At 39.8% G+C, this 22,035-nt stretch overlaps 1 protein-coding gene and 1 long non-coding RNA gene across 2 annotated transcripts in view; both read left to right on the forward strand.

Moving 5' to 3' along the window:
* The window catches only part of DLG2 (discs large MAGUK scaffold protein 2), a gene marked incomplete at its 5' end in the record, with an annotated part of 1,037,476 nt that overhangs the window by 43,330 nt on the left and 972,111 nt on the right, over positions 1-22,035 (forward strand). The gene's annotated exons all lie outside the window — the stretch shown is intronic.
* On the forward strand, positions 1,122-17,165 carry LOC309880464. The gene is made up of 3 exons (XR_014317976.1): positions 1,122-1,946; positions 2,166-2,295; positions 16,424-17,165. It is a non-coding gene; the product is annotated as an uncharacterized lncRNA (long non-coding RNA).

The following is a 22,035-nucleotide window of genomic DNA, read 5'->3' on the forward strand; positions in this document are numbered from 1 at the left end:
GGGGATATATGTACCCACTTGCTTTCAGGATGTGTTACTGACCAAGCTGCCAAGGGAACAGCACGGGTTTTCCATTCTGCCTGGGTTCTGAAATGGCAATTTCAAGTCATCATCTCTACATTAGGTTAATTAACTCAACTTCACTGATTTCAGTCCACTGCTCCACATTTTCCCAAGCAAGATAAAATGTGAAAGTGTCTTACTTGTGCTTGTTTTGTTAAATTTTCACTGGCATCTCTGGGATTCTAGAGCCCTTGTATCATCAGCTTGCTCTGATTCTTAATCTGTTAAGAGCCTAAATCAAATTAGAGAATGATACTGATCACCCAAATGCCTGTGACAGCATTTTTCCATGGCTATAGCTAAAGGAGCTTAGAGGATAACATAAGGAATGACAGACAGTCCAGCAGAGGCATGCTCCTAAGATGTACAAGAAGGTGGGCACAGCAACATTTGGCCACATTTTCACAAAATTCAAGTAAAATCATGCTTATAAATATCCCAAACAGCCGTATCATCCTCAAGAAAATTAATCATTGTTTTTTAAGTGTTGGGAAATGAAATTCCAAGTTATCTGTGATTGTATGCCATGGTTTTCAGTTTGGTTCTGGAGCACTGACCATGCACTGTGATAAAAGGGACAATGTAAAGGCCATCTCTGTTATGCTGGTGGTGTTCCCTGTAACACAGCTACATCCTGGCCCTCCTGTGCCAGCAGGCATCATTTTGACCAAGACGAATGCTCTGCTATCCTTAAGTTATCACCATGTGAGGTGGAATAGCCAACTCGTGTTTGTAAAAGTCAGCTTCTTTACAGCTAAAGGTTGTTTGCTTACCTCTCCATCAGGATGCTCACTTCCACCTGGTCTCTGCTCTGTTTGATTTGTTTTATTTGTAGCCCTACTATGAATTAAAACTTCCCTGGCTTTAGCTCTGAATCACTTGAATACACAGACCTTTCTGGGTGAAGTTCACAGGGAGGGCCAGCACTGTAATTGAAAAGAAATGAAATGGGCACAGGTCTCTGTCTCTGTCTCTGCATGGGCACAGGCATCGTGCTGGTGAACAGAGGTGCTGTGTGGTAGGAACCAGGGGAAGGTAAGCATTTATAATGGGATAAAATCCTTTCCGTGCTGGATCTGATAGTGTAATCGTAATTATGATGCTGTGCCATGCAGGTAGCAAGCGAATGACTCTCTAGAAACCTGATGACAATGACCAGCTCCATACAGTGATGGATGTTTTCTGTGCATTGTGTTTATGTGATTGCTTTCTTTCTCTGACTTCTCTTCCCCCAGTACATCTGTACTGAAGACATTTTACGTGGCCAATTTGGTCAACACAGAGCTATGAAATGACAAGGGGAAGATTTTTCTGTGTGGTTAATTGGTGCTAACATTCAAATGTCATATTCAAGGGAAACATGTCACTTAAGCATCTGTTTTTAAAAAACCTGTCTTTAGCTGAAACACTCGTGATTCTTCATGGAGAAACCTAGAGGATGAACATAAATAACAGAATAGAAAAAATTTTTGTAAATGAGAGGCAGTATTGCTCTTCTTTTCATTCCTGTTGTCTACTTCTGGAAGTTGGCTGAATTAGGATTTAAGTAAGCCTAAAAGACAGGAGATCAGAAAGAAAATAAAAGATTTCCAAAATCCACTCTTTAACATTAATACCCTGAAAGGGAAATCCTGCCAATAGTTGCATCTGTGCTTTTTGCAAGATGGTGATAAAAAAAAAAAAAAAAAAGCAAAAGAAATCTCTTCATTTTCAAGCTAGCTTCACAAAGAAAGCAACCAGACATGGAACCATCTCCCACCCTTCACTGCCAGCGGCTGCTGCATGTGATGTCCTTGGATGCCCCAAAGATTAGGCAGTCTGATCCACCTGGCCCATGTAACAGGGATCAAAGACATTGCTCCGTCTACAAACTTAAGCTCCTGGTAAGTGCATCCTTTTACTAAGTTGCACAATATTTTCATAATAAACAGTAGTAGAGCCTTTTTTTGTTAATTACACTGAAGCACAAAGTTGTTTGCATCTGCCAGTCATTATGAATTTGGTAAACAGGAAAGGCTGTAACACAACATAAGAAAGATGCATTCACGAAGACTATGTTTCATGAAGTGGAGAAGTTGATATTCCTTTCTTTTCCCTTGCAGCTCTCTGAAAATGAAGAAGACAAATTGAAAGTTATGCCCTGCACAAATTAATAGGGACCTCTGGCTCTTGAGGGGGCAAAATTGTGGACCAGTCCTCTCATGTGGCAATGCATTAAGAACAACAAAAAAGGTATCTTTTTAAAATTACTTCATGTTCTCAGTATGAACAGAGTACATGCCAGTAGGAACTTTACATCCAGCTTTTATTTTAACAAAATAGAACACTATTAAAACAAACCAGCAAACAGACAAAAAATACAATAAGCAAAAATACAGGTTTACTTTCTGAGTTGATGGTCTCATTTTTTGTTCTCCCAATCTAGAATTTTCTTCTGCACTATTTTTATTTATTTACTCAAATGATAGTCGTTGTGTGGCAAGCACATTTTGCTTCCCTCTGGAGGGAAAAAAACACCTCTATTCCCAATTACTAAATCTCAGTTACAGTTCATTTACAGCAGAAAGTCAGAAATTAGATGAAGTTTCAGCATCTTAGTGGTCATTTACTCAGGTCCAGAATGGGCAGGGAATAAGGTCACGTTTTGACAGCTGGAAAGGCATCTAATTGTCAGCCACAGCATGTGAAAGATCAGCTCACAAACCTGAAGCCAACCAAGTATTTTGCACTTGAGTGGTGTGAAATTTGTGTTCATGTTTTGTTCTGGTTCCACAGACATTAAATAAGAGTCTACATTTGTGGTGGCACATAGTCAAAATCACTTGGCCAGCTGGATACCACATGCCTTTCTTGAATTCAGAGTATTATTACATTGGATCATTAAACTTCTAATTTAACACTCATTATACCTGAAGAAAGCATTTGCCTCTCTTGGTGCTATGTCTTTTTCTATTTTTCTTAATGCAAGCTTAATAGCTGCCAAGTCTTATCTTCCCCTTCAGAAGAAACAGCTACTTTTTCTCAAATGGAAAACATCTATTCTTGAGAAATCAGTAATTCTGCCATCCTAAACATTGTCATCAACACTGACAGTTAAATTTGATTGCATTTGGATTCTGAATTTCTCAAGGTGTTTGACACCAAAATGTTTTCTCTAGAGACAGTAGAACAGTTGTCACAGGGCTTTCCTTGCTGAACTCTCACAAGATTTCTATTTTTATGGCCAAGAAACATTCTTTATGGTCCATGAGATGTCTGTGCTGACACTTATGTGCAGGCTCTTAGCAGGGTACAGCAACTGTTTTGTAAGTTGTTCTACATCCTTCCTGAAGTGTAAGGCTCCGTTTTTTGGACGTATCTTTGTGTAGGCACATTTATATCTTTACTAGTGTCCCAGCTCAAACTGGTTTGATGTAAGTGGACTTGAAGCATGCACACTTTGGATAGCTCCCCATACTCTTGCTTACCTCTAGACATGGTATTTTGTCATTGTGAAGGGATTTTATTAATCTCTGCAGAGGAATTGGCCTGTGCAAGAAAAGGGTCAAATTCTCAGTAATGAAAAAGATGCTTCAATGTAGTGAGAAGAGTGGCCTTCCGAAGATCTTTCCTGTTTACCATGGCATTTTAAGATACTTGCTTCTTTCCTCCAACACTTAAAATGTCCCAATGCATCAGGTTACATCCATGGGAGAAGAATGCCCTCAGATAAAGTGAAAATAAAACTGGTTACTTAAGACCAAATGGACTATATAAAAATAAATATTTATACAAACATAAATGAAGAAATAAAATGCAGGCTTAACTTTTCTTACACCAAGAATAAATCAGAAAGGTCACTTTCTCCCTTTACCTTGCAGACTTTCTCTAAGTGATTTTTTGATGCACATCTTCTAAGGAATTATTTTATCTGCGCAGGTCTTGCATTTCAGGTTGCATGCATCAAAGGGAGCCTACTCCTGGAAGAACACATCAGCTTAACAGAGTTGATCTTTAGCAAACCCCTCAAAGGATCTGAGTGGGCTTAATCTTCAACCTCAAAATATGTACTTTTTTCCCCTTCATACTTATTCAATATATTTTCAGTTATTTAGCTAAAATAATGTGTCTTAATATGGTAGACCAAGTATAATCTCCTGCAGTGCACTGGCTATTCAATAGCTCTTTTATTTAATGAAGATCACCTTGTCTCTGATTCAGCATCTCTATCCATGGAAATTTATATATTTTTTTATTTGATTATGTTGGATTTTATAGCTGTGCATTATGATTAAAAATATGCTTAGTATAAGCATCTAAATTGCACAGAGGTATGTAGGTCACCGAGACCAGTTGGGATAGTGATTAACCAGTTTAGAAGGAATCATTGATTTGGGATGATGAAGCCTTACTGTCTTCTTCTATACAGCAATAACAGGCAGGAATAGGACTGGGAGAGGTTCATGACAAAATGCTGCTGTCAGAGTCTTGGTGAAGGGTACCAGGAAATTAGAGGAAAAAGGGGAGATGAAGAACTTGGAAAACAAGACATGGCAAAGAGGTAAAGGAGATGGCCTGAAGAAACTGAATTCCAAACAAGCTCACTGAGGAGAAGAAAATACGGTTGTCACCTCCCTTCTTTCTCCCCCCCGCCCAAAAAAAAAAAAAAAAAAAGAAAGGAGAAAAACCTAAAAAGTGAAAGAGAAAAGTGATAAGATTAAAACCATGAAGAGAAAGGTCAAAGCAAAGAAAAGGAAATGCATGAGTGAAAGGAAGGCAGAAACTGAGATGCATTGCTCATAGCTTCTCAATTTAGATGATTTATCTTTTTCATTTTTTTTTTGATTTTTATCTGAAAGGAAACAGAATTTAGCAAAGTAAACACTGAGAGTGAAGAAAGACTCCATATATGCATTTGTATATATAGCTGCACATGTATATATTTATACATGTATGTGTGTGTAAATGGTCTAACTACCTTTGGATGGAGGTAATAATGATGGATAGTGAAGGAGAAGAGGTTTGTCCTGCCACAGTGACTTTTACTGGTGACAGAGATGGATTTTTAAGTCATAATGGAAGCATAAGCTTCATTGTTCCAGAATTTGGAGGTCTGTAGTGACCTCTTCTGAGCTAGTTTTCTAAGGATCCTTTTGTCATAATTGGAAAGAAATAACCTCTTTAAAGTTGTGAATTATCCAATCTCCTCCATCCTCTCAGGATGAGATGAATCCTACCACAGAAGAGTCTTTCTCTCCATTAGGTAAAAATCTTACCCAGAGCAGTAACTCAAGTATAGACTGCTATACTGTAGAAGTCTTTCCTCAGGGTGACATGAGTCTTATTTAAAAGAAGTACCATTAATACAAATTCAATTTAATCAGTTGCACAAGAATGTGGAGCTTTTTCATTGCAATTGCTCTATGTTGAGAGTGTTAAAAGGAAATATTGTCTTCCTTTCCCATGAGACATTCTTCTCGACTTCCCTCCCGCCTTTCTTTTAGCATGGAAGACCAATTAGGGATTCCCAGCTCAATTTAAAGGACAGCTAGTACAGGAAAACTACTGTAGAGACCTAGAATAATACTATATGGTTCTCTTGGTGGTTAATAGTATTCCAGGAGGTATTAGATATGACCATATGCCTGATTGCAGCTGCTTCCAAAACCAGTGAGGCAAAAACCCCTTGATGTTGAGGGACTTCTTGCTCAGGAAAATAAATAAATAAATAAATAAATAAATAAAAGAAGAGTTGTAAGAGTTATTATCATGACTAAAGTTATCTTGTGAACCTCCATACCTTGATATGTTTGACTGATAATCTGCCATAGGTCTTGCAAGAAACTGGCTAAGCTTCAGAAATACCAGTTAGCTTCCCAAAAGAGTCTGAATGGGAACTGTCTCCCGGGAAAAACATCTGACCTCCTGAGAAGGTCTTTGGTGCCCCTGATGTAGCTTGTACTCTGATGGGGCTGCTGGATATCTAGGAGCTTTGAATAAATCATGGTCAGTGACAAAGTTAAAAAGGTGAGAGGGTACAGATTACTCCCTTAAGCAGTAGGATAGGCAAGGATGTGAACAAGACAATGCATTATACCTTTTTGTTATTTCTGCTTCAAATCCTTACATCCAACCCATCAGAGACAAATGTGTTAATTGGGCAGCAGACCAAGTGAAAGCCAAAGCTCTGCATTTTCTTGTGATGAGTTTTGCGTGTAAATCCTGCTGCTTTCCACTTTTCCTTGCTTGTAATGCATCACTTCAGAGCAGTTAATATTGTGGTGGGTAAAATGCACTTGGGAGATATGCTGGATTTTTACAGTGTAAAAAAGGTTGTTTGCAACTGCAGGAAGAAGTAGATTGTTGCTCTCTCTCAAGACTTCTTGAAGTCAGTGTTATTATTTGTCATCATCCATACTGAGTAGCTGGAACATTCACAATCATGAGAATGAACGAAGCTATTCCCCCCCTCCCCACCTTCGTTAACATTAATTAATACCATACAGAAGTGGATAACTGAAGTAAGTTTGCAGATTCTTCCTTACACCTGTCCCTATTTGTCACATTGGATTCTGCCACAGACCTTCTGACCAGCAAATCATCAAAACACATCCCTCAGATTCCCTAGTTGTGAAATAAAGTCCCTGCCACCTACGTACCCCAGGCAGTGTTTGAGGGATGACCACTTACTTGTCCCCTAATGACATTTTGGATATATTTTTGGAGCTGTAAGAAGGTTACTTTTTGGAGAAGCCCCTGTTTGAATAAGGTCAGTGAGAGCCTATGCTGCAGGAACTTCTTGGGGCATGGAAAAGTTACTGTAAAAGTAGAGTGCTGAATTAGAAAATGCCATTTTATGAACATTGAATGACTTCAGAATTGTGTCTCAGCCTGAAGTGATACAAAAAACATGAACATTCGAAAAAGTCTAATTTCAGAGGTGCTAATATGAAAGTTTTCATATTCATGAGGTCAAAAAAATGTTTTGTGTAAGAACTGTGAAAACGTTCTATTTTATTTGAGATGCTTTCTGTAAAAGTATGGAAAAGATCAAACATTTGTTGCATTTGGTACATCATTAAGGGCAGATAAGGGAAGAGAAAGCAGACAGGAGTCTTGACAAGTTTGTGTGTGTTGAAATATAGCTGAAAATAAAGCAGAGAACCTGAGAATTTGAAAAATTGGCAAACAAAATCTAAAGGATAGTTCTGTTTTGAATCATATGGCAAAATTTCAATGACTTTTTCAGTAAAATAGGCACATTTTCACTATTGTTATTTGAATTTCACTTTTTTTTTATCAATCCTATTAAGCACTGCACTTCATCTCAGTTTTCAAGCTAGCTGTTAGCACTGATAGCCCTCCCCCCCTTTTATTTTTTATTTGATTATAAATTTTATTTAATTATAAGTTTTCTCTGCTGTCAGTCACAGTATAAGTGTTTGGGTTCACAGAAAGTGTGCCGTGTATGGAAGCATAATACCTGAGGAATTCCTCAGTATTACTATTGAACCAGTCAGTCCTTCTTGGGCTGACTGCCCCCATCCCAGAATCTTCCCTTTCTCTTATGCTTTTGTGACTATACTGATAGTTGGGTTTGACCATGGCCTCTCACTAACCTTACATCTTGGATCTCTGCTGGCTTCCCAAGGACAAGGCATTATTCAACCCTCCTTGAGATATGTGACCTACTTAGGAGCAGGAAAAACATCCAGTTGCAGTCCCCCAGCTTTCTGCAAGGCCACCCCTCAACTTTGGTTAAGCATAAACTTGACACTTTTAGTTGGGATCTCCTTGAGATGGGTTGGATGGCTCATTGGGATCAGTACTGGTGAGAGTAATCTCAATATCAACTCTACAGGTCAATCTAAATATAGCTCTGACATACCATCTCTGCCTTTCATGTTGGGGCTATGGATATTATTTATTTTTTGGTGCCAGCATCTTTAAGCTGACATTTTTACTCTCTGACTGTAGATGGAAATAGGGCAGCAAATTCTCTGCTCCTTTTACAGCAATACAAATGTAAAGCAACCTCATTGACTACAGAATTTCTCATCATAGATAACATTGCCAGCTGCATTTGTTCATAGTGATGTGACCCATATGCTCTCCTTAGCAAATATTCAGCATCTTGCAGGATCAGAGCTTTTGTAACTTCTTTTTCTTTTGTGTCTGTGTATGTGGCTGAATGCTCCAAATGGATGAGATCTTGACTTTTTTGGTCATTTAGAGGACACTGGAAATCTGAAAATGCTTTAATTATCTTATTAAAGATAATTAAACACTTTCTTATTTAAGAAATTCAACTCATATATGCATGCCCCACAGAAAGAGGCAAAGCTCTTGCCAAGCCACTTTCCATATTTTTGTTCTGCTATTGAATTTTGCTTTCTCTGATTGCTTTTTCTTCTCTTTGTCCATCCCCTATCTTTAGCGAGCCTTATACTTACAATTCTGAATGTAACCCTCTGCACATTATAAGTCAAAGTAGTACAAGTAGCAAAGTGTCTATGCTCTCACTCTTCAAATGTCCTTCAGTAATATATTGTGCTTGTGTTCTCCTTGTGCTGTTCTTTGCAAACCGAAACAAATACAGTGGAGCTTGTGCCAGCATCCTCCTCGAGAGATCTTGAAACTCAGGGATAAAATTTATATGTGGGAAGATTTAATTTACCTCTTTAGTTTCTTCTAAAAGCAATTGAAAATGCTGTTAACCACTATTTAAAATGTCAGCATTTCCCGTAACTACCATGCAATCGTAACTTGAATTGCCATAGTTTTCCTTTGTATTCAACATTTAAAGTATGTTTGTTGAGTAAAGATGCCACTATTTGGCATATGTTGACTTTTGAATACTTCCTACCTTATCTGCCTTGTGACATATCTGGTAATCACTGCCTACTAGTGCCTGATTTCAGACTGCTTTAGACAGATTTGCCTTTTGTACCACGTCGTGGGGAATCTTTTTCATATCACACCCTTGTCAAAGCATATGGCTTTGTCCCTGAACCTGTTAAAATCCAGATGCTATGTTGAGTCAACAGCTTTCAAAGTTGCAATCAGGTTAACCAAACACAAGGAAGTTCAGTGGTGAAGCTTTCTGGCAGTGTCATTTACATCTGGGATGATTTACTCTTCTTGGTTCAGTCTTTCATGAATGCTAATGATTCTCTAGCTAGAAGCAAAGATGTTGCTAGTAGTAGGTGCATCCCATTGCTTCCTGAAGCTTTCTGTAATCATATGTGTTATTTCTAGGTCTCCTGAAAGGCCCTGGCTTTACATCAGATTTATGGGCCCCAGCATATTCAACACCCCTAGAAAGGTGCAGCAGACAAAGCTCGTTGCACTACAGGGAAGACTGTTTGCTTATAAAACCCTGCTTTGGAATGAGCTAGCAGCAAATCTGAGGCTTAATCGAGTTCAGAAGTTGGCGAAAGACCTCTAGATTGCCCTTCTAGAAGACCACAGAAAGCAGAGGATAAAATTCCCAGATTAAATATTCTGGAAGAGCTTCATTAACTTGGGTGAGGCACAGAGCTGAATCTTACGACATCTCATCTGAAAAGCCTCACCTCTGATGGCAAAGTGCTCCCTCAAGCAGCTGTTTGCTACTAAATCAGCTAAAAAAAGCATCTCACCACTCCTGGAGCATCTGGAAGCAGTGATGGTGTGACAGCTCTTCCTAGTTCAGACTGGATTGCAGAAAGGATCCCTAGACAGGGCAGAGCATCTACAAAGCTGGTCAGTTATTAGCTAGCCTACCTGATACTTCATTCACATATGAGAAACGATCTAGAGGCAGTTCTGCACATTTGCTGATACTTTCCTCTTCCATTTTTTGTTATGATGAAGAACTTTGGCCTGAAATAGGAGTTTTAGGCCAGATGCACAGAAATACATAGGTCCCTTGGTGCCACTGATTCCAGCTTAACTCAAATGGATTTGTGGACCAAAGTCTTGACTTCTTACATATTTATAGCTTCCAGATGTCTTTGCCTTATAAGAAATCATGGAGTCGTGTATGTTTTGTAACAGCAACCTCATGGGGCCTCAGTGCAGACTGACAAAGGTGTTTAAGCGCTTGTATCTGCAGGAGAGCACCTACTAGGATCCATAAAATATCCTTGCACACATTGACTTTGGCGGAAGTTGAATTCTTGAAGTTTACATATGCTTTGGTAAATCCCACTAGCCGTATCACTTGCATATTTATGTGCCTTTGAAAATCTGGCCCAAGGATTGCTGGTGTGGCAGGGGTCATAAATCTCTTCATACAGAGACTTCCACACATGTTTCTATAATAGTTAATAGCACTGAATCCACTTTGTTCCAAGCAGCTATCAGACCCAGTTCTGCCTTGTAGCTTGGGTCATCGTTTATATCAGTACAAAACAGGCCAACTTTGTGTTAATTCATAGCAATGATTTGGCTGTTTCAAGACACTAACAAAGAAAATCAGCTCTAAATTCAGTTTATTCAGCCAGTTAAGACACATTTTTGGCCGCTTTATGTTTTTGGAAGTGCAAAAGAGCTGGAGCATTATCTGCTCTAATTATGTGGGTTCAAAGTAGATGAAAATGCTACTTCAGGGGTAAGTAGGTCAGGATTTTGATTTAACAGTGTTTTCCACTGCCCAGGTCCTGTGACACTGGACAACCAGTCAGAGGTCTGGGTGGGGAACAGACAGTGAGGGCATGATAATTCTCTGATTAAAAATGGTGCCACTGGTCAGAAGAACTTCCTAAGCAATGTAAACAGTTCTTCAACGCCTTCTAATGCAGTTGTTGGAACAACATTCCTAGGGAAACATATCTGTGGTTTCATCTGTTACACCCTTTTCCTACATCTCCTGGCTGTGGACCATCATTTTCCTGAAGGAGACATTCAGCCAGGCTCTGTTTAATCTTTTTCTCTGTAACTGCTCTGCTATTAGCAACTATGGCAAACATTTCCTCTCCTGGATTTTCATTATTATCAAATGCTTGCAGAATTATAATTTTGTATGCATTAAATAATTTCAATGAATGTATAGAATAGAATAGAATATTTCTGTTGGAAGGGACCCTCAGAGTTGGATGCAAGTCCAGCTGCCCAACCCCTTCAGGGCTAACCAAAAGCTAAGGCACATTCCTGAGGGGACTGTTCAAATGCCTCCTGAACACTTGACAGGTACAGGGCAGCCTGTTACAGTGTCTGACCACCCTCATGGCACAGGAATTTTCCCTCATGCCCAGGCTAACCCTCCCTTGGCACAGCTCCATGCCATGTCTGGCCATTGGTTACGGAGCAGAGAGCACTCCCTCGGCACTTCCCTCCTCTGGGGCTGGAGAGGAGTTGTTTTTGCAGTATTACATCTCATTCTGTAAAGTCTCATTTCCATACATTCACTGTGTACTGCTTTATGGGTATGACATGAGACTTTGAGTATTGTGTCCCATTTTGGCTTTTCTCCAGCTAAGTTTCATTCTAAGTTTTGAAGTCGTGTGGAGTCTGTCCTGTCCACAACTCGGTAACCAATATAAATGTTCCCATTGTCATGGGCTCTGCATGGCACTGCACTTTCAGAGTTATTATTTCTCATAATAATGAGTCAGAGGATGTGTGTGTGCATGTGTGTTTGTGTGTTCTGTGTTTCTGTGCCACCCAATTGTACCACCCTTGTTGTATTGCTACCACCCTTGTTGTATTGCTAGATAGTCTCGGGGTTAAAATAAAGTGAATAATGGTAGGCTTTATTTTTTCCAGATTATTATTATTTTTATTTTTTTTTTTAATGAAAATAAACTTGGTTAAAGGCTACTGCTTAAAAGAGTCAGCTTCTACAATCAGATGCTCAAGCAGAACACTCAATAAGCCTAAATAGAGTTGTGTGCATGTATTTGGGAGCAGAAGCTGGCTCATTTTCCCCTTTTGTTCTCACTCGCTGTCTGGCAGCCCCTCTTCATTTGATGACTTCTAAAAATTTAATTAAGGTACAGGTGACTCGTCTTTCCGAACGTCTGTGAAATAATGTTATGTCCCTATGAACATCTGAGTTCATCCATCCAGCCACACTATTTTTATATTCTTTTGTGTAGAGCTTCTCAATCTTGTGCTAGATCATCCAGTACCTTCTTGGTCAAAATCTATGGGTATATTTTATATACTTGTTGCAAGTCTTTCCAATTATTCTATACATTTTCTCCGCTGAAATGCCAAGTTTAAAATAAGCCCACACTGCTTTCCTTTCCTTCTCTCTGCCTGGGAAATTTGGCTCAGAAAAGCAGCAGCCGCCGATAGCTTCAGCTGGAGGTGAAGTGCCAAGAACTTGCAAAGTCTGTGCTTGGCATGGCTGAGTGCTCATGGTGTGCAGTCCTGAGCAGGGCCCCTCTTCTCCACGCTGGACTTTGAAGGAGCCTTGGGCTGGACTGGAAATTTGCAGATATGGTTTTGTGTCCTTTTACTTAATTGCATCCACGTCTCAAAGCCTGTAGTGAATATGGGCTTGACTGGCAGCAGTTATCAAAGAGCCAAAAACCTCTCACTTGTGTCTCCACCTACAAAGCTGCACCTGCAAAGGCATCCATACAGCATTTTAAGCTGTTTCCACATGAAAGAAACAAAACCACTTATAAAACTAAGCTTTAAAAGATGTTTCCCTTGTGCAAATTGGGGGTACAAAGAAACATTTATTTAATAGATATTGTGAAGGTTAAGTATTTAAATATTTAAGGATTTTTGAAAGCTTCTGTAATTACGTTCAGTGAGTGCAGCTTAAATATTTCTCCTAATACAAATAGGAAGCAGAAACTCAGAGTAGTTTTTTGTTACCTCCTTACAAAGCCACCTTCACTGCTCCCACTGTATTTTAGAGATATGCATTGCTAGCCTTTCCCAGGAAGAATCCCTTTTCCTTCTTTTCCCTACGACCCATGTAGGATAATTTGTGATAAATATCTCCCTTAGCTCCTGTTTATTAGAGTTACCAATTTGGCAACAATTAATCTTTAAGATATTTTATTTTAGTGAATAACATATTGCTGTACATAAAATCACACTCCAGCTCTGCACTATTCCTTGCTCTTGCTCCTTGGTTAAGCTAAATTGTTTACTTGAACTTTCTAGAGCGATGTTTATCAATACACCCACGGGTCAGACAGTTTTGATGTGCTCTCTGGAGGTATATTTGCAATTGCAGTCTCTTCACAAGCCAGAAATCTCAAGCCTTGCATTTTATACTTTTCTCTCTCACTCTTGCAACATTTAATCTTTCTTTTCTTCCTGTCTCAAAGCAGACTGAAAACATACCCTTTTTGCCTCGGTCCCTCAGACTGACTTATTAATGTGAGCCCTGTAGTATCCCTTTTTCTTGTCGCTTCTAAACAGATTGCATCTACAGTTCAGTGCGAACATTTCAGCTGTGAGATTATCTTGTAACTGTTTGCACCATGTATCTAAGCATAACTCTTTCCTCTCAGTGTTTCTCATCAGACAGGCAGTGCACACATAAAGCCTCGTGGTTATTTCTTCCCTATAGTGCAATTTGCTTTTTCTTTCCTTTTATATTTCCTGATAGAAATTGCACACTACGCTCTTTCTTTTGGTCTTTGGTTTAAATCCACCTTCTCTGTGTTTGTCTTCCACATTGGTTCAATAAAAGCCGTTAACTCTGTCTTCTTCCCCTTTCCATATGAAATCAGTAAATTCATTTTTTTTTCAGGAATTCAGACGCAACTTTCTAAAATGAAGTGGTATGTTGCACCTTCATTACATCCTATTCACTTTTCAGAAAGGACTACATGCAATTTTGTTTAATCTTCCTAGGAACAGAGCAGACTCTTCCAGGAAACATTGTTCTTTTTGCTTTCTTTTTGTCACTTATTATTTACTTACTGGTCTGACATCGTGCTACACTTCCTGAACACTTACTAGAACGGCAATATGGTTTACAAGTCTGCCAAATTTCAGTCTTTCTATTGCACTGAAGAGAAAATAAAAGGTAATATATACCTTCAGGGATGTTCTGCAAAACTTTCATAGGCACCTTTGAAATGGTCATGATCTCAAGACCACTAACCAAAGACACTGCCACATGATGACTTTCCAGTGACTGACTTGTAATTTTTACTTGCTTGATGTCCACGTCATAGAACCAAAACTGGCAATAATTGGGATCTCCATTGGAAAATGCAGGCAGAGAAACCAAAGTCAAAATTGTCTTATAAATTGATCACCATTATTTTCTCTTAATCAACAGTAATGGACATCAGTAATGGCAGAATATGGAAACTTAATTCACTTATTGTGGCAAAGCAAGGTTAATAGTAGAAAATGCCCTGGATTCTTAGAATACTGAAACAGTGTATTTGTATCATGGGGTGAGGGGTGAGAACAGTGAGGTAGTGAGGCAGAGACAGCAGCAGATAAGATGGACAGTCTTTTAGGCATCTTACTATCAAGGGAAAGAGCAGTGGAAAAGCGTTCCTAAAAAAAAAATGCAACCGTTTCTGTTACTTACCAGTGCCTGATTTTAGGTGGAGCTGTTGCTCAGGCAAGACTTGCTCTTCAGTGTAACGTGATACGAAAACATTTTGCTTTGTCTCACTGGTTTGATTAGCTTTTAAACATTGAATTCAATATTTAGCAGAGTGATAAAATACTAGTGGAAAAAAAGACACATAGTCTTGTAAGTGTTAATTTTTCCCCTGCAATGCACTGTGGCGTTAATTTGGCACTTATATTTTAAAACTTTCTGATGATGTATTAGGTTATTGGGCTGGAGTCTGTCAACATAATACCCGAGCATGCTCAAGGCTAATTAATTTTCCAGTAACAAAGTGTTAATGATGTTATTGTTAAACTCCTTTTGATACTAATCTGGCCAAGAATTCTTCCCAAATTCACAGGAACAGCAGAGATCTTTGGCTGTTCTTACGGTATTGTGGGAGGCTCAGCTTGGAAGGGTTGGTCTGAAGGCAGCCTGTTGTGTTTGTTGCATGTGTCACTGTAGTTATAGAAAAGAAAGGTTTTCAGACAGGTTGGCTTGACAGTTTTTACAAAAGACAGTCATGCTGGTGTCACCCAATCTTCTCCTTGCAAAGATTTATCAGGTTCTAAAAGGAGGCGCTGAGTTTGCAAGTCAAGATAGCTACAGCCATGTGGAGCAACATTGCTTGGGAGCTTTCATTCATCTTTGGTCAAATTCACTCACTTATGGAGTTATGCAGCCTGCTTAAACTCTTGGAAGCTAAGAGAAACAGTTCATGTTCTCTCCTCCATCAGTAGCGCTGCCTTATTTAAAGTAGAAGCAGCTCTTTTCCATGGCATGCATGCATGACATCCAGATACCTGTATCCCATGATGTGTAAAGGCAAACTGGTTTAGGAGGCAGAGAAAAGACAAAGTGGATTTCCCTCTCCACCATTACAGGGGTGCAGGTAAAATAAAAAAGTATATAAAAAAAAATCAATGGCCCTGCTGAAGTCCTCTTCTAATCTTGTCTTGTAGGAGTTTCCTAACACACAAACACATTTCTGAGGTTGCGTGCTTTAGCATGGCAATGGGCAGCAAAGAAGAGATGAAGCAGAAAAATGTATATTGCCTTCCAAATGGTTACTGAGTTCTAAGAATGAGAGAGAAGGTTCTGCTTCTCATTAGAGCTGTTATAACATGGCTAAGTCTTCCTTTAATGACTTATGAGCACTACTCATCTATATAAATACAAAAGCATGTAGCCAGTATGGAGCAATGGACAACTGGTTCAGTAGTCCCTAAAGTCATCATTGAAGCAAACTTGGACTTTTATCCTGTCAGTTTTCAGAAAGAACTGTTATGTTACTATTTCTCATTTCCATTCTCACACACTGCGCTGCCATAGTTTTGTCCTAAACAGGGAGGTGTCACAATATCACACAGATATATATATTTTAACAGATTCTCTCTTCCCAAGTTCATGTAGAGGAAAACTTCACCTACTGTGACTTCTTGGGAAGACGTGATGGCTAAATCTGGCTATGGTGTTTCCATCACAGCTCAAAGAAAGTAGTAGAGGAAGTTTCATCAGGAAGAAAATACTCTGCACAAGTAAAGGCAACTATTTAAAGAGGGAATGCTCCTGGGACTCCTAACACTCTTAAACCCTGTTGGAGCTAGTAGGATGTTAGGGATTCACCATACATTGGGCAAGAGGATTTCAGCACCTTGTGAGGAGGTGTAGTTGCTACTAGTAAGGGCAGACTATGCTTCGTTTTGACAGGTCTCTATTTAGCATCTTTTATATGTTGAATTCCTAAAGAATGGCTTTTATTTACTTAAGAGAATAAAATGTTATAGCTAATTTTGAATGTACTTACTGTAGTCATTCTTTGACACATTCTCTCTCCTCTGGTATTTTTCACAGTTCAGCTTCAGTGATTTTGACCACTCCAGTTTCCTGCATCACTCGTACCATGACACTTTTCAACATCCAGGAGAACTTGATACTTCTGCTCCTGCTCTGAAGAATATGGACATAAAGACCAGCCTTCATACTTGTGTCCCTGAATAAATTCCACTTGAGGAAAAAGCTATGTACTATTGAATAATGTCCTGGAACATAATTCAGAAGCATCATCAACAGAAAAAAAAAACATCCTAAAGTGGGGGAAAGACACGCTTCTTGAACATTATTCATTTGAATAGTGGAGCTATACAAAAACTGCTATTGATATGATGCAGCTGACATGTGACAGAGTACCGAGTGGACATTCTTCAAGAAGTCAGCTCCATCTACCCTAAAGTCATCACTATTCTCTTATGAGGCCTTATTTTTAGGAAACTGTTTAACATGTGCATGAGTTTTCCCAGTCCTAAATTCTTTTAAGCTGCATATTTCTTCTGGAGTGAAAGCTGGAGACACTGCATTCTGTGAGCTGCTCTGCAGGCATTAAAAACAACATTCCTCACTTTCAGGGGACTGGTATGGTGGCATGCAGGAATCTAACATTTCATGAAATTTATGATTTTCAGCTTTATTGAAGAAATAATTCTGTTTGTATGTAGGTATGCAAACTTTTAATATTGAATGTATAGTATGGCAAGTCATAGTCATTTTATCTATCAGCTATTGTATTAAATGAAGAAAGGTTATATATTGTTAATATCCTGATCTCCAAAAGGTTGTGAAAAGTATGTTTTTTTCTGAGTTAAAATGTACTTGAAAATTGTTGAATGTTTATTATTAAAATTTATTTTTTAAAAAAAACAGAAGAGTATCAATTTTGTGAATTAATTGTGAATTCTTTTCTCACAAACACCAGAGAGGAACCTGCCATGGTGTTTCTCTTGGAAGAAGAATACATTTAATTACAAGTCTGAGGAAATGACTTGCACTGTAGATGGATGGATGCTTTGAGCTTGTTTGCACACATCTAACTTCTTACAAGCTGAAAGTTTGTTCTGAAATGTGGGGGATTCTGTATATTACTATTACACACATGCCTGCATGCCCACACTAGCAGGAAAACTGGTCTGCTGTTATCTTTGTGGTCATGGCCTAACTCTGAAACTTTCATCCTTGTTCCTGGCATTTCAGTAGCTGGAACAGGTGCCTGTAAATCCTTGTTTCAGTTCTCAGCTCCACTGCTGACTTATTCTGAGACCTCAGCAAAGCAGAAAACTGCTGTGTGCTGTTTTCCAGTCTGCCATAGGAGGTGTATAGCATCTATCTGATTAGTACACTGTGGGATTTCATCCAGTAATGTTTGCACACTACTTGAGATTTTTCTGCTGAAGATAATTGTGCTATTTTTCCAGTTCCCAATTCACCTGTGCTGCAAAGTACATAGGAGCTTCTTGAGATCACAATTACATGGCTATTTATCTCCTGACAGATTTAGTGATTTATTGATAATGGTCAGTGTTTTTTTGTGAGGGGGTTCTTCTACAAGCCTAGAAGAATCACTCTTGCATCTGTGCCAGACGTGCATTTCTATTCAGGTTTTCATAGGGGAAATTAAAGATTAGACATGAAACTTGCTTCGTTTCCCTTCAGATCTGAATGAAAGAGCTGTCATGAGCTGCTGCACTTGGTGAGATAGGCTGTCTGACTCTGGCTGGAGAAAGGGAACTGTGTGGTTTCACCCTGTGCCATAGCGTTTGTTTATCATGATGAAGGAAGGAAAGAATTTAGAAACTACCCAATGAAAAAGGAAACATGGGATAACTGGAATGACATTATTTCTGTCCATTTTAGCAACAAGACGGTCAGTGATCTGGGTAAGGTCTAGACTTTGGGGGTTGCTCATTAGAGAAAAAGAGCAAATAACAGAGATGGGAACTTGACATGATACATTGCTTTGTTCCTCACAGAGATGTTCCGTCCATTAGTCCTCCCGGTCAAGGGTGTGAAAGGACTTTGCCTTTAGGTATAAAATCCATAAGATGATAAATCATGATCTGTTGGCAAAAGCCATTTGTTACTGAGTATTAATGTTGAAATAGTTGATCTGATTAATCTCTTCAGTCTTACTTCTATTGCTAAGAATAGCAGGATACCTCAAGCAACCCTGTCAACTTATTACATAGGCTCAGTTCTTTAGCCTTCATGGGCCTGTGTGATAGAGATTTTAGATTCCTAATATGTGCTTTCTCCTAAAGGAGGGGCTGGAGGACAGTAATCACTGCTGTTTGGGTTCTTGGGCTCAAAATCTTTTTTATGGGAAAAAAGAAAGCACATATTATATGTAAGTAAAGCCAAGAACTTTTTGTTAGTATAACTGAAATCATGAGTGTAATCATTATTAGGCTAGATTTACTTTTTCAAATAAATAAAATAGTTATGCATAAAGTTCTTATTTTCTACCCCTTTCCCTGGTGTAACACTTGCTCTTCTACCATTTCTTTGGGTCTCATTCTGGTAGTGGTGTGTGTGTGCAAGAGATCTTTTGACAAATCATCAGCATCTGCAGTTGTTTGCTGGGAGGAATATGATGCTTGTGTTGATGGCTTCTTCTTCCTCCCTCCAAGATCCACTTGGGGCTATTTTTATGTTTGCTAGTGCACTTTACTCTTTCTTTTCTTTTTACCTTTACTCTTTCTTCATTGGTCTGCAGCTCCAGGTTACATCTAAATTTACTATATTTGGTCTCTTTTATGTATGTTAGGCATTTTTTTATTACTGTTCTTTTAGTTACTCCTAGAAGTAGATTTGTCCAGCTATAGGTCTGCATTTCCTTTAATTAATGTCTTCTATCTCCACTTCTCAAGACCTTTGCTGTTGTGCCAGACTTATATTTCTCTATACCACATCATTGTGTTGGTCATAAATATCCCACTCTACCTAGAATAAATGCTTGCTATTTCTGTCTGTATAAAATTATAGCTGTACCATACAAAGATAAATGTAAATAAAAGAAACAAGCCATAGACACCGGGCCAATTAAGTAAAGTGCTGTGATAGCTAAAACAAGTTAAAACAAAACTCCAGGCAAGTCAAGAAAAGTTTAGTAAGAGCTAGTGATGAGGCTAAGTCCTGAGGTCTTGAAAACTCAACACAGAGGTAATGGCCTGTTACTAGCAATAGCAATACCATATTGTTACAGGGCTAGATAGGTATGGGTGAAACAAAACTCTGAGAGACTGGGATAAATCTGCCCCATTCTTTCTTTTGCGAACAGGAGCCAGGAGTTTTATAGTTAAGGGATATTTCCTTGCCACAGACCATTTTTGCCAGATCTAATTGTTGACCTGTCAACGATGCCTGCAAAATCCGTGAAATTTGGTGGCTGGGTGTATTGAGTTTATAAAGCAAGGTTTTCGTAGTCGGGGGGCTGCAGGGGTGGCCTCTGTGAGCAGAGCCCAGCAGCTGCCGCATGTCAGATCAGAGCCAGCTACAGATGACTCCCAAAAGGGATCCTCTGCTGGCCAGAGCTGAGCTATGAGCGATTTTGGGTGGGTCTCTGGGAGAGCAGTGGTAAGGAAGGGGAAAAAAAATTCCTGCTGTGCTACAGCAGCTGGGAGAGAGGGGTGAGAACTGAGAAAGAAGCAGCCCTGCAGCCCCCAAGGTGAGTGCAGCAGGAGGGCAGCAGTTGCTCCAGGCATGAAGCACAAGATCCCCTGCGGCCCATGGAGAGGCCCCTGGTGGAGCAGGCAGTTCCCCTGCTGCCCATGGGTCCCACATGGAGCAGATCTCCACGCTGCAGCCCGTGGAGGAGCCCCCGGTGGAGCAGGTGGATGTGGCCTGGAGGAGGCTGTGGCCCATGGAGAGCCCCCGCAGGAGCAGGCCCTGGACCGGAGCTGCAGCCTGTGGTTTTAGTTTAAAGCCATCCCCCCTTGTCATATCACTGCATCCCTGACAAAGAGTCCCTCTTGAGCTTCCCTGTAGGCCCCCTTTAGGCACTGGAAGGCTGCAATGAGGTCTCTCTGGAACCTTCTCTTTTCCAGGCTGAACAATGCCAACTCCCTCCACCTGTGCTCCAGCATGGGAGAGGTGCTCCAGCCTTCTGATCATCCTTATGGCCCTCCTCTGGCCTCGTTTTAATATTTCCACGTCCTTTTTGTGCTGGAGGTCCCAGACCTGGATGCAGGGCTCCAGGTGGGGTCTCAGGAGAGAAGAGCAGAGTGGGACAATCCCCTCCCTCAGCCTGCTCACCACGCTGCTTTTGATGCAGCTCAGGATACAGTCGGCTTTCTGGGCTGCAAGTGCACATTGCTGGTTCATGCTGAGCTTCTCATCCACCAATGCCCCCTGGTCCCTCTCCTCAGGCCCACTCTCAATCCATTCTCTGCCCAGTTTGTATGTGTTCTTGGGATTGCCCAAGGTGCAGGACTTTGCATTTGGACTTGAACCTCATGAGTTTTGCACAGGCCCACCTCTCAGGCCTGTCCAGGCCCCTCTGGATGCCATCCATTCCCTCCAGCATGTCAACCACACCACACAGCTTGGTGTTATTGGCAAACCTGCTGAGGATGCACTCGGTCTCACCATCTATGTAACTGACAAAGATCTCAAACAGCTCCAGTCCAAATACTGACCCCTGAGGAACACCCCACTGTGGTGGTTACTGATCTCCACCTGGACATTGAAACATTGACCGCAACATTTTGAGTGTGAGCGTCCAGCCATTTCCTTATCCAATTGGTGGTTCATCCATCAAATCCATGTCTCCTCAATTTAGAGACAAGGACATCACGCAGGAAGACACAGTCAGTATTTTGGAGACTATTAGATAATAATACTATATGACACAGAAATGATTATATTTACATGAGAGCTCTAAACATCTGGAACTTGGCTACTGCTTTCAGTTCAGTAATGTCTCTGTCTCAGTTAAAACCTTTTTATGGTCAGGGTTTTTCACAGGTACCCGGGCCAGTGGGCTGTTTCTTTAAGTCTGTTGCATTTTAAGCCCTACAGGAAAATTATAGTTCAGATAGTTCAGGTAAATTCATTCTGAGAGCTGGCATTAAAGGAAATATTAGGACATTTAAAAAATACAAATTTTACAGTAAGAGTAATTGACAGGTCTGCTATGCTGTTCCTCCGTCTGAGAGCGATTTCCTGTTGCTTTGGTTAAGCTTTCCAAATAAAATATTCTGTATCATAAGATGAGGCATGTCAGATTTCAGGTTGTTTGGTTTTGGTAGAAATAGGACAGAAATTGGAAAGTGGGTTTACATTTGGCAAAGTTCAATTTGTTGGATTATTGATATATTTATTGTTATTTCTCAACAGGTCATTGCAAAGGTCTCTGTTTCCATTGGGGCAACTGCCATTGAATTTAAATTCTCTAAACCCAAAAGAGAAAGAAGTTCCTAAATATTTGTAGATTCAGCACCTAACAAATGCTTCTTCTCCCTTCTCAGCCTCCCCATTTATAAAAGCCTTTTCCTTTCATGATTTGTAGCAAGCACTACCTGTACAATGGGATTTTTGGCAACAATTCCAAAAGGAACATGATTGAGTCCATGGGCACTGATTATACAAACTCAATCACAGTTTCTCCTCCTGTCTCTCTATTCTATATATCCCAA

This window comes from Aythya marila, assembly GCF_965140915.1.
Source record: "Aythya marila genome assembly, chromosome: 1".
Taxonomy (NCBI): Eukaryota; Metazoa; Chordata; class Aves; order Anseriformes; family Anatidae; genus Aythya; species Aythya marila.